Source organism: Pseudoliparis swirei, chromosome 15, assembly GCF_029220125.1.
Source record: "Pseudoliparis swirei isolate HS2019 ecotype Mariana Trench chromosome 15, NWPU_hadal_v1, whole genome shotgun sequence".
Lineage (NCBI taxonomy): Eukaryota > Metazoa > Chordata > Actinopteri > Perciformes > Liparidae > Pseudoliparis > Pseudoliparis swirei.
This window is the reverse complement of record NC_079402.1, coordinates 2,555,407-2,567,906: the sequence shown is the minus strand read 5'-3', so window position 1 is coordinate 2,567,906 and position 12,500 is coordinate 2,555,407.

The window sequence follows — 12,500 nt, the reverse complement described above, 5'->3', positions numbered from 1 at the left end:
CATGTTTACTCGGTCTCCCCCGGCTATCCATTATCTGGCAACCCGTCAGACACAACAGAGGCAGACGCGCTGCTGGCGGCACACAGCGGTTCAGCCAATCGGTGACTGGAGGTCACCTGGTGAGGTCACCTGGTGAGGTCACCTAGTGAGGTCACCTGGTGAGGTCACCTGGTGAGGTCACCTAGTGAGGTCACCTGGTGTGTTCTGTACTAGTATATATACTCCTAAACCTAACTTAGTATACATCCTATCTATTCTAAAACTAAGTACACATCCTATGTATTATAAAACTAACTAAGTATCTATCCTATCAATTCTAAAAATAACTATGTATATATCCTATATATTCTAACATACTTTTATTTTGAAAAGACCATTTGCAGGAAACAAGCGGACATTGACGCGTGTTTCTGGCTCATATTAAAAATACACAGTAAAGAAGATAAAAAGCAGTTGCTTATCGCCCAAACAGATCCACAGATGATGCTGTCTCCCAGGTACTGCACACCACACTCTCTCATCTGGACAGCCAGAGGGGGGGCTATGTGAGACTGCTGTTCATTGATTATAGTTCAGCTTTCAACACCATAGTCCCCTCCAGACTGGCCGGCAAGCTGATTGAGCTGGGACTGAACACCCCCCTGTGTGCTTGGATCCTGGACTTCCTGACCGCCAGGCCACAGGTGGTCAGGGTGGGCAGACACACCTCCAAATCCCTCACCCTGAACACAGGATCCCCCAGGGTTGCGTCCTCAGCCCCTACTGTACTCCTGTACACACATGACTGTGTGGCCAGGTTCAGCTCCAACACCATCATCAAGTTTGCGGATGACACAGTGGTGGTGGGCCTGATCTCCGACAACGCCAGAAGGCCTACCTGGAGGAAGTTGCTGATCTGTCACTCTGGTGCCAGGACAACAGCCTCATCATGAATGTCACCAAAACTAAGGAGCTGATTGTGGACTTTAGGAGGGTACAACAACAGAGGACGTACTCACCACTGGGGATTAACGCGACTACTGTGGAGAGGGTGAGCGGGTATAAATACCTGGGAGTCCACATCACCGAGGATCTGACATGGTCAACAAACACAGACACTCTGGTGAGAAAGGCAAGACAGCGCCTCTACCACCTCAGGCAGCTGAGGAAATTTAAAGTTTCCCAGAGGATCCTTCAGTCCTTCTACTCTGGAGCTGTAGAGAGCGTCCTGACAGGAAGCATCACAGCCTGGTTTGGTAACTGCTCCGCTCAGGACAGGAAGGCTCTGCAGAGAGTAGTGCGTTCGGCTGAACGCACTATTGGAACTACACTCCCCACCCTGCAGGACTTGTACACCAGGAGGTGCAGAACCAGAGCCGGCAGGATCATGAAGGATCCTCACCACCCCAACAACAGACTGTTTCAGCTGCTGCGGTCAGGCAGGCGCCTCCGTAGTCACGCTGCAAGAACAGAGAGACTGAGACGGAGTTTCTTTCCTCAGGCCATCAGGACTGTGAACTCCGACCTCACCAGGACCCCCCACATAGACCCACACAACTGCCCCTCTTAGGCACACACACACACACACACACACACACACACACACACACACACACACACACTTACTGTAAATATTGTGTTGTTTTTTATTGTAAATAGTGTGTACTTGTTGCCCTTGCACATTCCTGCTGAGCATTGCCACTTTCATTTCACTGCACACCCTGTGTGTGTATGTGACAAATAAAACATCTTGAATCTTGAATCTTGAAGAACATAGAATATTAAAACTAACGTCCATGAACAGGAATGTTTAGAGGAGTTGAGATGATGCGAACACGGAGCGATGTCATACGCTGCGTGACTCCTCCCACATGTGACTCCTCCCACACGGTGACTCCTCCCACACGTGACTCCTCCCACACGGTGACTCCTAAAGTCAAAAAAAGCGACGTATTGCGTAATAAAACTGTCTCCTTATCCAGCGCCGCAAGCACACGACCTCCTCCCCGAGCACATGGCGGGGGGGGGGGGGGGGGGCACATTCCTCCGCTAGCCTCGGACGTCCAGACAGGGGGGGGGTCCTCATTAGTGACGGCCTCCCTTGTTAATAGCTCATTACTTCACATGAGTGTGGTGAACCTTCGCTACACTCGGGGTCAGAGGTCGCGGCTTTAGCTCTCGTTAGCTCCATGAGAGCACGCCGGCTACGTTTCGTTTACCTCTCCGGTTGAACCCAAAGCTGTGGCCACGCCCCCTTTTCAAAAGACCCCCACCGAGAAGTTTACGCGACCCTGACACTCACCTCTGTTTAGAGCCGAGGAGCTTTCAGGGAGAAGGGCCGCGACCCCAAGCCTGAGCCGGGGGCGCTTCAGAGGAGGTGACGCCTAATCCATACGTTCCCTCTATTACCCCCCACCCCCCACCCCCACCCCCCCTCAATACTTTGCTTTACTGTTCGTTAAAGTTCAGCACGGCGCCGTCATCTCACACATGGACCAGTGGTGGTAAAAGGACAGAGCAATTAACCCTGTACCTTATTTGTCCACAAGGGGGCAGCAGAAACAATCTGTAATCTGAGGTCGTGTTTAGTCAAAGGCAAACCCCTGGGGTGTTGTTATGGGGCGGAGCCAAACAAACCGCTCCCCTTGTCCTCCTGTAATGGGTGGTCTCTGACCTCTGTCTAGTGGTCTCTGACCTCTGTCTAGTGGTCTCTGACTTCTGTCGAGTGTCCGGTGTGTTTCTGACGCCGGGCAGAACCATGAGCTCCAAGGCGCTACGCGGTCAACGGATCGTCTGTTCTTGGCATCGAAAGAAAAAACTCTTGACTCACGGAAACCCCAAAGGCCTCGAGTCAGGAACCGGAGAACGTCTCCAACGGAGAGACGGACGTGTTCTCACCAAGAGAACATCGGAGCTTCTGTTTCTCCCGGAAACCCGCGAGTTGGGACTATTCCGCGTGATGACGACGGTGGAGATCGAGGCCAAAGAGAGAAGAGAACCGTTCCTCATCCAAGGAGATAACTGTTCCTCATCCAAGGAGAGAACCGTTCCTCATCCAAGGAGAGAACCGTTCCTCATCCAAGGAGAGAACCATTCCTCATCCAAGGTGAGAACCGTTCCTCATCCAACAAGAGAACCGTTCCTCATCCAAGGTGAGAACCGTTCCTCATCCAAGGAGAGAACTGTTCCTCATCCAAGGTGAGAACTGTTCCTCATACAAGGTTAGAACTGCTCCTCATCCAAGGTGAGAACCGTTCCTCATCCAAGGAGAGAACTGTTCCTCATCCAAGGAGAGAACCGTTCCTCATCCAAGGAGAGAACTGTTCCTCATCCAAGGAGAGAACCGTTCCTCGTCCAAGGTGAGAACCGTTCCTCATCCAAGGAGAGAACTGTTCCTCATCCAAGGAGAGAACCGTTCCTCATCCAAGGAGAGAACCGTTCCTCATCCAACAAGAGAACCGTTCCTCATCCAAGGTGAGAACCGTTCCTCATCCAACAAGAGAACCGTTCCTCATCCAAGGAGAGAACGTTCCTCATCCAAGGAGAGAACCGTTCCTCATCCAAGGAGATAACTGTTCCTCATCCAACGAGAGAACCGTTCCTCATCCAACGAGAGAACGGTTCCTCATCCAAGGAGAGAACGGTTCCTCATCCAAGGAGAGAACCGTTCCTCATCCAAGGAGTGAACCATTCCTCATCCAAGGAGAGAACCGTTCCTCACCCAAGGAGAGAACCGTTCCTCATCCAAGGAGAGAACCGTTCCTCATCCAAGGAGTGAACCGTTCCTCACCCAAGGAGAGAACCGTTCCTCATCCAAGGAGAGAACCGTTCCTCATCCAAGGAGAGAACCGTTCCTCATCCAAGGAGTGAACCGTTCCTCACCCAAGGAGAGAACCATTCCTCATCCAAGGAGTGAACCGTTCCTCATCCAAGGAGAGAACCGTTCCTCATCCAAGGAGAGAACCGTTCCTCATCCAAGGAGAGAACTGTTCCTCATCCAAGGAGAGAGAGGGGGAGGGAGGGGGGGGAGAGAGAGGGGGAGGGGGAGAGAGAGGGGGGGAGAGGGGGGAGAGAGAGGGGGGCGAGGCCAGTCACGTCGAGTAAAACCTGATTACGAAGCGTATTTAACAAAGTGAGTTTGTCTTTATGGAGCGAGAAAGAGAGAGAGAGAGAGAGAGAAGACCTGCGCGGCTCCTCTCAGGAGGAAGAGTTGGACGTTCTGCTCCGGGGATTTTATTTTAGTGTTACTGTTACAGTTAGGATGATTTTATTTATAGCAAACACAGACAGAAAAATAAAGGTTCTTAAATGGTTCTTTAGAAGGCTTTGTGGTTCTCCGAAGAACCATCACCTACTGGAGAACCATTCTTGTGTTTGAGACACCTTTATAGGTTCTTGGAAGAACTATTTAAGATTGAAGGTTTTAAAGGTTCTTTGTGGAACCATAAATGGTGCCTTAAAGAACCATGTTTTCAAGGTTCTTGGAGGCACCTTTATAGGTTATTTGAAGAAGTCTTTAAGGAAATGGTTCTTTAAAGAACCCTGGTTCTTCTATGGCATCACTCTGAAGAACCCTTTTCGGTTCCACATGGCACCTTTACTTAATTTTTCTGTGTACATATTGTAAAAACTGTAGAATAAAACTTTGGCTCATTTCAGTATTTTTATCGGCCCACTCGGGGACTCCGGCCCGCGGGCCGTTACCGCCGACATTAATACAACCTAATAAAGAATATCACTTGTAAGAAGCAACGGCAGTAAAAAAAACTAATTAAACTAGTTAAAATGAACAATAAACATACCAAAAATAAGACGATCTCGCTCGTAACTACGGAGGGTGCAAATTAATTGCCGTAATGCATTCACATATTTTATTGCACGTACTAAAAAGTGGAAGTTCGTATCTATTGCTCCCGACCCCGGGGAGCCCCTCCTCCTCCGGCAGGGGGGCGGAGCCAGCATTTTGCATTTAATATATAATATAGACAATTCACTTCATGAACTTCCACTTATATTTTATTGAATATTTATTAAATATCTATTTTCAAAGGATTTTAAAATTAATTTGTATTTTAAATATATTGAAAACAAACATTCCCTAAAAACACACACACACACACACACACACACACACACACACACACACACACACACACACACACACACACACCTGAGGCTCATCGCACAATCACAGGGGGGGAAAGGGGGGGGGCAGCGGAAAGAGCTGGTAATTGGACAACAGGACAATGCGACGCCCCCTCCTCCTCCTCCTCCTCCTCCCTTCTCCCAGTGGTCGCGTAAAGACTTTGGTTTTATTTCCTTTTTATCTTGATGAACGGTCCAGGTGTGTTTGTGTTCTTTTTAAAGCTTGGTGTGTGTGTGTGTGTGTGTGTGTGTGTGTGTGTCAGCTGGTGGCGTGAGGAGACGACACACACACACACAGACACACACAGTGACACACATACACACAGAGACAAATAAATATATAAATATTTATATATTATATTATATATATATTATATATATGAATATATTATATTATATATATATTATATATATATATATATATTTATATATTATATTATATATTTATATATAAATATTTATATATATACATATTTATATATGTATTATATATATATAAAAATCTTTCTATCTTTCTGTCCGGTCCATTTATAAATAACAGAAGCGCTGCTCTGTATAATTTAATACCACAAACTGCATCCTCCAAAGGATCACACGGCTTTGAGAACTGGGATACTATCAGAAGCCGTCGTTTCCTCCATGCTGTAAAGTCTTCCTCCTCCAACCAGCTGCAAACACATGTGCTCCAACACACAGGTTGAGACTCCTCTCCTCAGTCTCTGGGTCATGAATACATCCCCTCTGTGTCAATACTCCGCTCTGTGAGGCCCTCCTGGGTTTCGGGTCCCGGCCAACACAAACTGCCGAGCGGTTCCTGGTGGCCGGAGCCGCTCTGATCATCATCGCATCACGTTCCCCGAGGGAGAACCGGAGGGGAACTCGATCCTTCAGTTACGGTCTCTTCTGTTTTATTGTCAGGGGCTCGATTCATTTTCAGAGGCGCTGACTGTAAAAACACACACTGTGTACTGAAAGAGATACGCCTGGGGGGGGGGGGGGGGGGGGGGGGCACTGTAGTCCCACAGTCAAACAAACAGCCTCTTTTATTCCTTGCATCTAGGATTGAGGCTAAAGGTATACGATTAGCAATCAGCTAGATGTGATGTGATAAACGCTCCACGTACAGAGATGTGTTTAACTAACATTCAGCCGAGTGTTCATTGTTAATAAAGGGAGTGTAAGACATACAGAAGCAGTTTGAGTGATAGAGTCATGAGTTTGAAGGTCCACCAGGCAGACTCTCTCTCTTTAAGCCCCCTATAGGTGGGGAGTGAGACCCAGACCAGAGCTGTACCTCAACCTAACCAGCTCACGTTGGTGGCGAAAGCTATCAAACCTTTCCCGTCGTGTTGTCATCAAACAGAACCGTCTTCCAACAATGAGTTCTCTAAGTTTTGGATACTAGCTCTCCAATGAAAAGGGGATATTTGTGTCGGTTGAGGTCTCTCCTAGATACGCCGAGATTTGTTTGGTCCTGGAAATCTGGTTTAAAGTCCTGGAAAAGTCCTGGAAGTCCGTCGGTCGCCGTGCGTACGGACCTCGTCATCGTTGGCGTCCGAGTCTCGATCGCCGCGGTGCTCTTGACCCCCGGGGGTCACGTCCTTGCCGACGCGGTCGACCTTCAGGTGATTCCTTTCGACAGCCTCACACAGCCTCTCCGAAGCTCCCGACCCTGATCGGGTCTCGGCTTCAAGCGGACGCAACATGCGAGGAAGGCGGTCCGACCGCGGCGCAGGACACCAGGCGGCCTGTTTTAATATTCATCCACCGAAGTCCTCGTACCACATAAACGCGAGAACTTACCCGGAGTTTCAAAAACCACAAACGTCCTTTTTCGACCCTAAGGAAAGGTGAAGAGTCGAGCAGATGGGCAGAGAGGAAGGGATCCGTGCCAGCCAATGGGAATCGAGCTGCTTTCGTGGCTGAAGGAAATGAAGGTTTTTCCTCTGCGGGAACGAAAAGAAAGATGTCGCCTTCTTGATTTGGAGACACGTTTACTTTAAGGACAATAAAGAGGTTTTCTCTGCATTTATCGTGCGCCGCTATTCAACGTATACAACACATCCGTCAGCGGGCGAGTGTTTCCTGAGCTGTCGGGACTCTGGTAAGAAAACAATCATTCAATCTATCTGTTTATTTTGGGGGGGATTTTGCAGCATTTCACTTGTCATATGACAAACAGCATAACTAATGTGTTCCTGTGTAGAAGCCCTGCAGTGGGGCCTTTTCATATAACAGAATCACATTCCAACACACTGTGAAGGCAGCCGGGAGCGCCGATCCCAAAGGAGGCTTCGGGATTCGGCTTTTTAGCCCTACTATGACCTTTGGAGTCAATTTGACCCCATTCAATGTTTAACGTCTCTAAAACAAATGATTGACATCATTTGTTTTGATTCATATTTCATGACTTTTCATAATCTATTGGGGACAACTGGAAAAACATAAAATTCACATGATGATATGTTTACAATTTGACCCCAGGCTGTTTTTCACTGTGTAAAACATATAGGAACTTTTTAATTTGTTTAAAGGGCTATTTAGGTCAACAAACAAACATACCTCACACTTAAATTTGGGAAACAATATTAATTCTAAAAATGTTCTTTAGGCTGTAATAGCTGGGGTCAAATTGACCCCAGGGGTAAAAGATGTTCGTACGTTTGAAGGTCACAGGAGGGTTTAGGTCACGGAAACTCTTTAGTCAGATTCCAAAGCGTTGATTTGGGTTTTTTTTGGGCGAGAAGAGTCACAGCGGAAAAAAGATTCATCAATCGCCGTCCATCGACCTCCCAGGCTGAAAAACAACCCGGACTTCTGCTTCCTGTCCGTCATTTCCACAGCAAAAATGTGTGTGTGTGTGGCGGAGGGGGGGGGGGGGGGGCGTAGCTAATCCTACCGGGCTAACAAATTGTCTCTTATCTTTCCTCCGTGGAATCAACTTGTCAGACGGAGCAGATAGCGCCGGAGCAGTGAAACGCTGCAGAGCAAAACGCTTAAAACACATGAAGCCATCAGCGCGTCACGTTCAATGCTTTTCGAAGGTCCCGTAAAAAACAGTTTCAGCAGGGTGGGGGGGGGGGAAACCGGAGGCGCCCAGGCCATGGATCCTGTCACCAGCTAATATGTCAGTCATGTTTTTTATTAATCCCACACTCAACAGGAGGGGAAACACTCGAGCCGCTCAGCGCCTCCTGACAGACGCTCCAGAGGAACTCCTTTTTTTATTTTTATTTCAGGTCCAGTCGGATCCTTCCAGTTCAGCGCGAGGCCAGCCGGCGCCCCCAGAAGCGCACAAATATTGTGTTACGCGGGCGTAATTCATCAAGGGTGGTTGCTTTTTATACGTTTTTAGTTTTGCGCGAACATACATCTTAATTTTTGCTCGGGGGGGGGGGGGGGGGGGGACTCGGTGCTCGATTCCCTCATAAAGCCCCTAGATGTCCGTCTCAGCCAATCAGAAAAGCGCAGAGCGGCTCCGAGGTGTCCTCAAGGCCCCGTGTCACGGGGAGTATCTGGTGTCGGGTCTACGCTCCACACGCCCTCCTCCCTTTCTTCTTATACAGAAACCCCAGATGTGTCGTCTGAGATTTACAAGCGCTGCGGTCAGGAGCTAGCACTCGAGCAGCGCAAGGAACAAAGAAGAAACTCAGTTAGGTTGCAATGATTCTCCTACATTAAACATAACATCCAAAATTCGGTTTATAATGTGTGATGGAGAGATGTAAATTAATCCATAAGGAGAGAGAGAAGAGGAGAGAGGTGCTCAGTGTATCCTAGAGGAGAGATGTGCTCAGTGTATCCTAGAGGAGAGAGGTGCTCAGTGTATCCTAGAGGAGAGGAGCTCAGTGTATCCTAGAGGAGAGAGGAGCTCAGTGTGTCCTAGAGGAGAGAGGTGCTCAGTGTATCCTAGAGGAGATAGGAGCTCAGTGTATCCTAGAGGAGAGAGGTGCTCAGTGTATCCTAGAGGAGATAGGAGCTCAGTGTATCCTAGAGGAGAGAGGAGCTCAGTGTATCCTAGAGGAGAGAGGAGCTCAGTGTGTCCTATAGGAGAGAGGTGCTCAGTGTGTCCTCGAGGAGAGAGGAGCACAGTGTGTCCTAAAGGAGAGAGGAGCTCAGTGTGTCCTAAAGGAGATAGGTGCTCAGTGTATCCTAGAGGAGAGAGGAGCTCAGTGTGTCCTAGAGGAGAGAGGTGCTCAGTGTGTCCTAAAGGAGAGAGGTGCTCAGTGTGTCCTCGAGGAGAGAGGAGCACAGTGTGTCCTAGAGGAGAGAGGTGCTCAGTGTATCCTAGAGGAGAGAGGTGCTCAGTGTGTCCTAAAGGAGAGAGGTGCTCAGTGTGTCCTCGAGGAGAGAGGAGCACAGTGTGTCCTAAAGGAGAGAGGAGCTCAGTGTGTCCTATAGGAGAGAGGAGCTCAGTGTATCCTAAACGTCCCTATGACCTTATGAGGCGTGGAGTCACAAAGCCACCGGGGAGGAAGCAGAGTTCATCGTGTGTGATGGAGAACCGTGAATGCTTTGGATCAAAGCGTCTACTAAATGTCCTGACATGTGATAAAGAAGGAGAGCGGAGGGCACGGAGAGGAGAATAAAAGGAGCGACAGGAGGAAGGTGAAGAGTCTTCCTCGCCCAGATAATGAGGAGTTAAGGAGAACGTGTGACTCTCACCACTTTGTTCCCTCGCTGATAATGTCAGACGTCGTTTCACATCTTCGCTTCACAAGGAACCACAACTGAGATAAATCTGTGACTTTTCACATGAATCTAATCAAATGAAACCGGCGGAGCGAGAGACTCTGGGGCTGTTTCCGTCTCCCGTGGCGACGAAGTCAAAGGACGACGATGTGACAGGGAAGCAGGACGACCAGGAGATAGACGGGTCCCGCCTGGTTGACGATGACTCACTCTGAATTATGTGGCGTCACGGTGAGAGGAGAAAACAGGCCAGGATGAATGTGGCTATTATATATTTTTTACCCGCGATAGGATATGATCCTAATCTAATCTCCTCATGGCCCGGGGGTGATGGATATCCTGCCCACCCCTCCAGTGAAGGTGAAGGTGCTCAACAACAGTGTTCTTAAAGCCGCACTTTTTGTCATGTGATTTTAAAACTGGATGCACAGCACCATAACACCTCCGTGATTATATATATATATATATATATATATATGTTTTTAAATTGAGAGGTTTGGTTTAAATATATATTAAATAAATACATATATACAGTATATAAATAAATATATACATATATATATTTATATATATATATGTTTTTTTTAATTGAGAGGTTGGGTTTATATATATATATATATGACTAAATATATCTATATATAAATAAATATATACATATATATAATTAAATAAATACACATATATAAATATATATATGTTTTTTAAATCGAGAGGTTGGGCTTATATATATATATTATATATATATATGAATAAATATATATATATATAAATAAATATATACATATTTATATAAATAAATATATACATATATATATATATATATGGGTTTTAAAATTGGGAGGTTGGGTTTATGACACAAGTAGTGAACTCGTGTTGTCGGTTTATTCTCACTGCTGTTCTCTTTTATTTGCAGATACTGAAGAAAAAAAAGGACCCAGACCTGTTGTAAAATGTGAAATATTAATATTTTGTGTTACCGGGCAGGGTTTGTAGAGAAGAACGGGCCGAGAGGATTACAATACACATCGAGTAGCTCCATCCATGGACATGGCTGCCCGACCTTTTGTGTGAACCGTATAGCGAGAAGAAGAGGTGAAGAAGAGGTGAAGAAGAGGTGAAGTGAGATATCTCAATTCTTCTTCGTGTTGGCATCATGGAAACTTGAACCTTTCGAAGTCTCTCCACCCCGTGTGCTTCACCCATCGTCTTCGCCACCAACTGAAACGGCTTTTTAACCGTTTTTATTCTCCGTCCGAGGCGTTTGCATCATCGGTGGCTCTATGCCCCGCCCCCTTTTACCTCCTCCAGGCCCTCTCTGAAAGCCATTTGCATCCTTATCTCGCTGCTTCATAGAAACGTGCTCTCTCTCTCTATTAATAGCGTCTGCCGAGCATAACAAATGGAAAGGTTTTGTATGAAGGTGTGCGTCTCACATTTCTCTCAGAAGGAGTCGTAAGGGTCACGCACCGCTGGCACGATTGTGATTTCCTTTTCTTTTCTTTTTTTTGAAGGCCACGAATGAATTATTGATCGCATTAGTCTAAAAAAGAAGCCGAGGGCTCCCTGATCGATAGAATCCCCCCTTAAGGAGCCATTAGCTCCATTGTTCAATACCGACCGGTTGTTCTGCGATGCATCTAGCTGGCAGTAATGCCCCATCAGAAAGCTATCGTCCCCATTAAGTCCATTACACCTGTGTTAATGTGTGTGTGTGTGTGTGTGTGTGTGTGTGTGTGAAGCCAACACGGATATGACACATGACGCACATCTTAACAGGCGTTTGCTTTTCAACTCTCTCGAATCGACGTGGGTTGTTTAAAGAGGCGGAAGAAAAAAGAGCAGCTGATGGAGGCTGAAGGAGCGTGAGTCGATCCCAGGAGTGAAGTCAACGTACAGACGAGAGCGGTGGACGCAAAAAGATGCAAATATTCGCCTCAAGTTAAAATATTTCAACTTCGGCGGAAAAATTCACCCGACGCCGAGTTGTGAAAGCCAATCAGAGTCGAGCTGCTCCGCCATTGGTGAATGTAACTGCTCTAGTGGAGCTGAAGAGACATTCAGACTAGAGGTGAAGGTCACCGAGCTGTGTGAGCCTACAGGTGATGTCATGTATAAATATTAGTGCTGTGAAAAATAACGCGTTAACTCAGTTAATTCAATTACAGGTTTAACTAGTTTTTTTTTTTTAGCGCATTTAACGCATGCGCAGAATGAGCTTCCAATCCGTCTGTTGTTGGTCGTCGGGACGAAAAAAAAGTCACTTGCAAAATGAGCTTCCAATACACCACTTCAATCTGAACTCTGTCCGCTCTCATGCAGACGGTCTGTTCATCGGTAATGATCCTTCCGCAGGTTCACCTCCGGAAACCTTGTTACGACTTTTACTTCCTGTAGATCAGGGTCTCAACACGTCGATCGCGACCTGCCAGTCGATCGCGGCGTAGTATGGTAGATCACATGACATTAAAGAGATTGGCCCGCCCCTGACATGTTCTCTAGAGCACGTCTTTGTTCTTTTATTAAACTAAACGTCTGTTGTTGATCGTATCTCCACAGCAGCATGTCATTTCTGTCTCTTCGCGTTGCGTTAACACTTATCGATCTCCGTCTCGCGCCACAGAGCTCCGTGCGCGCATCGGGACCGAGCAAAAAAGTCACTTGTCAATCTGTCCACCTGTCCGGGC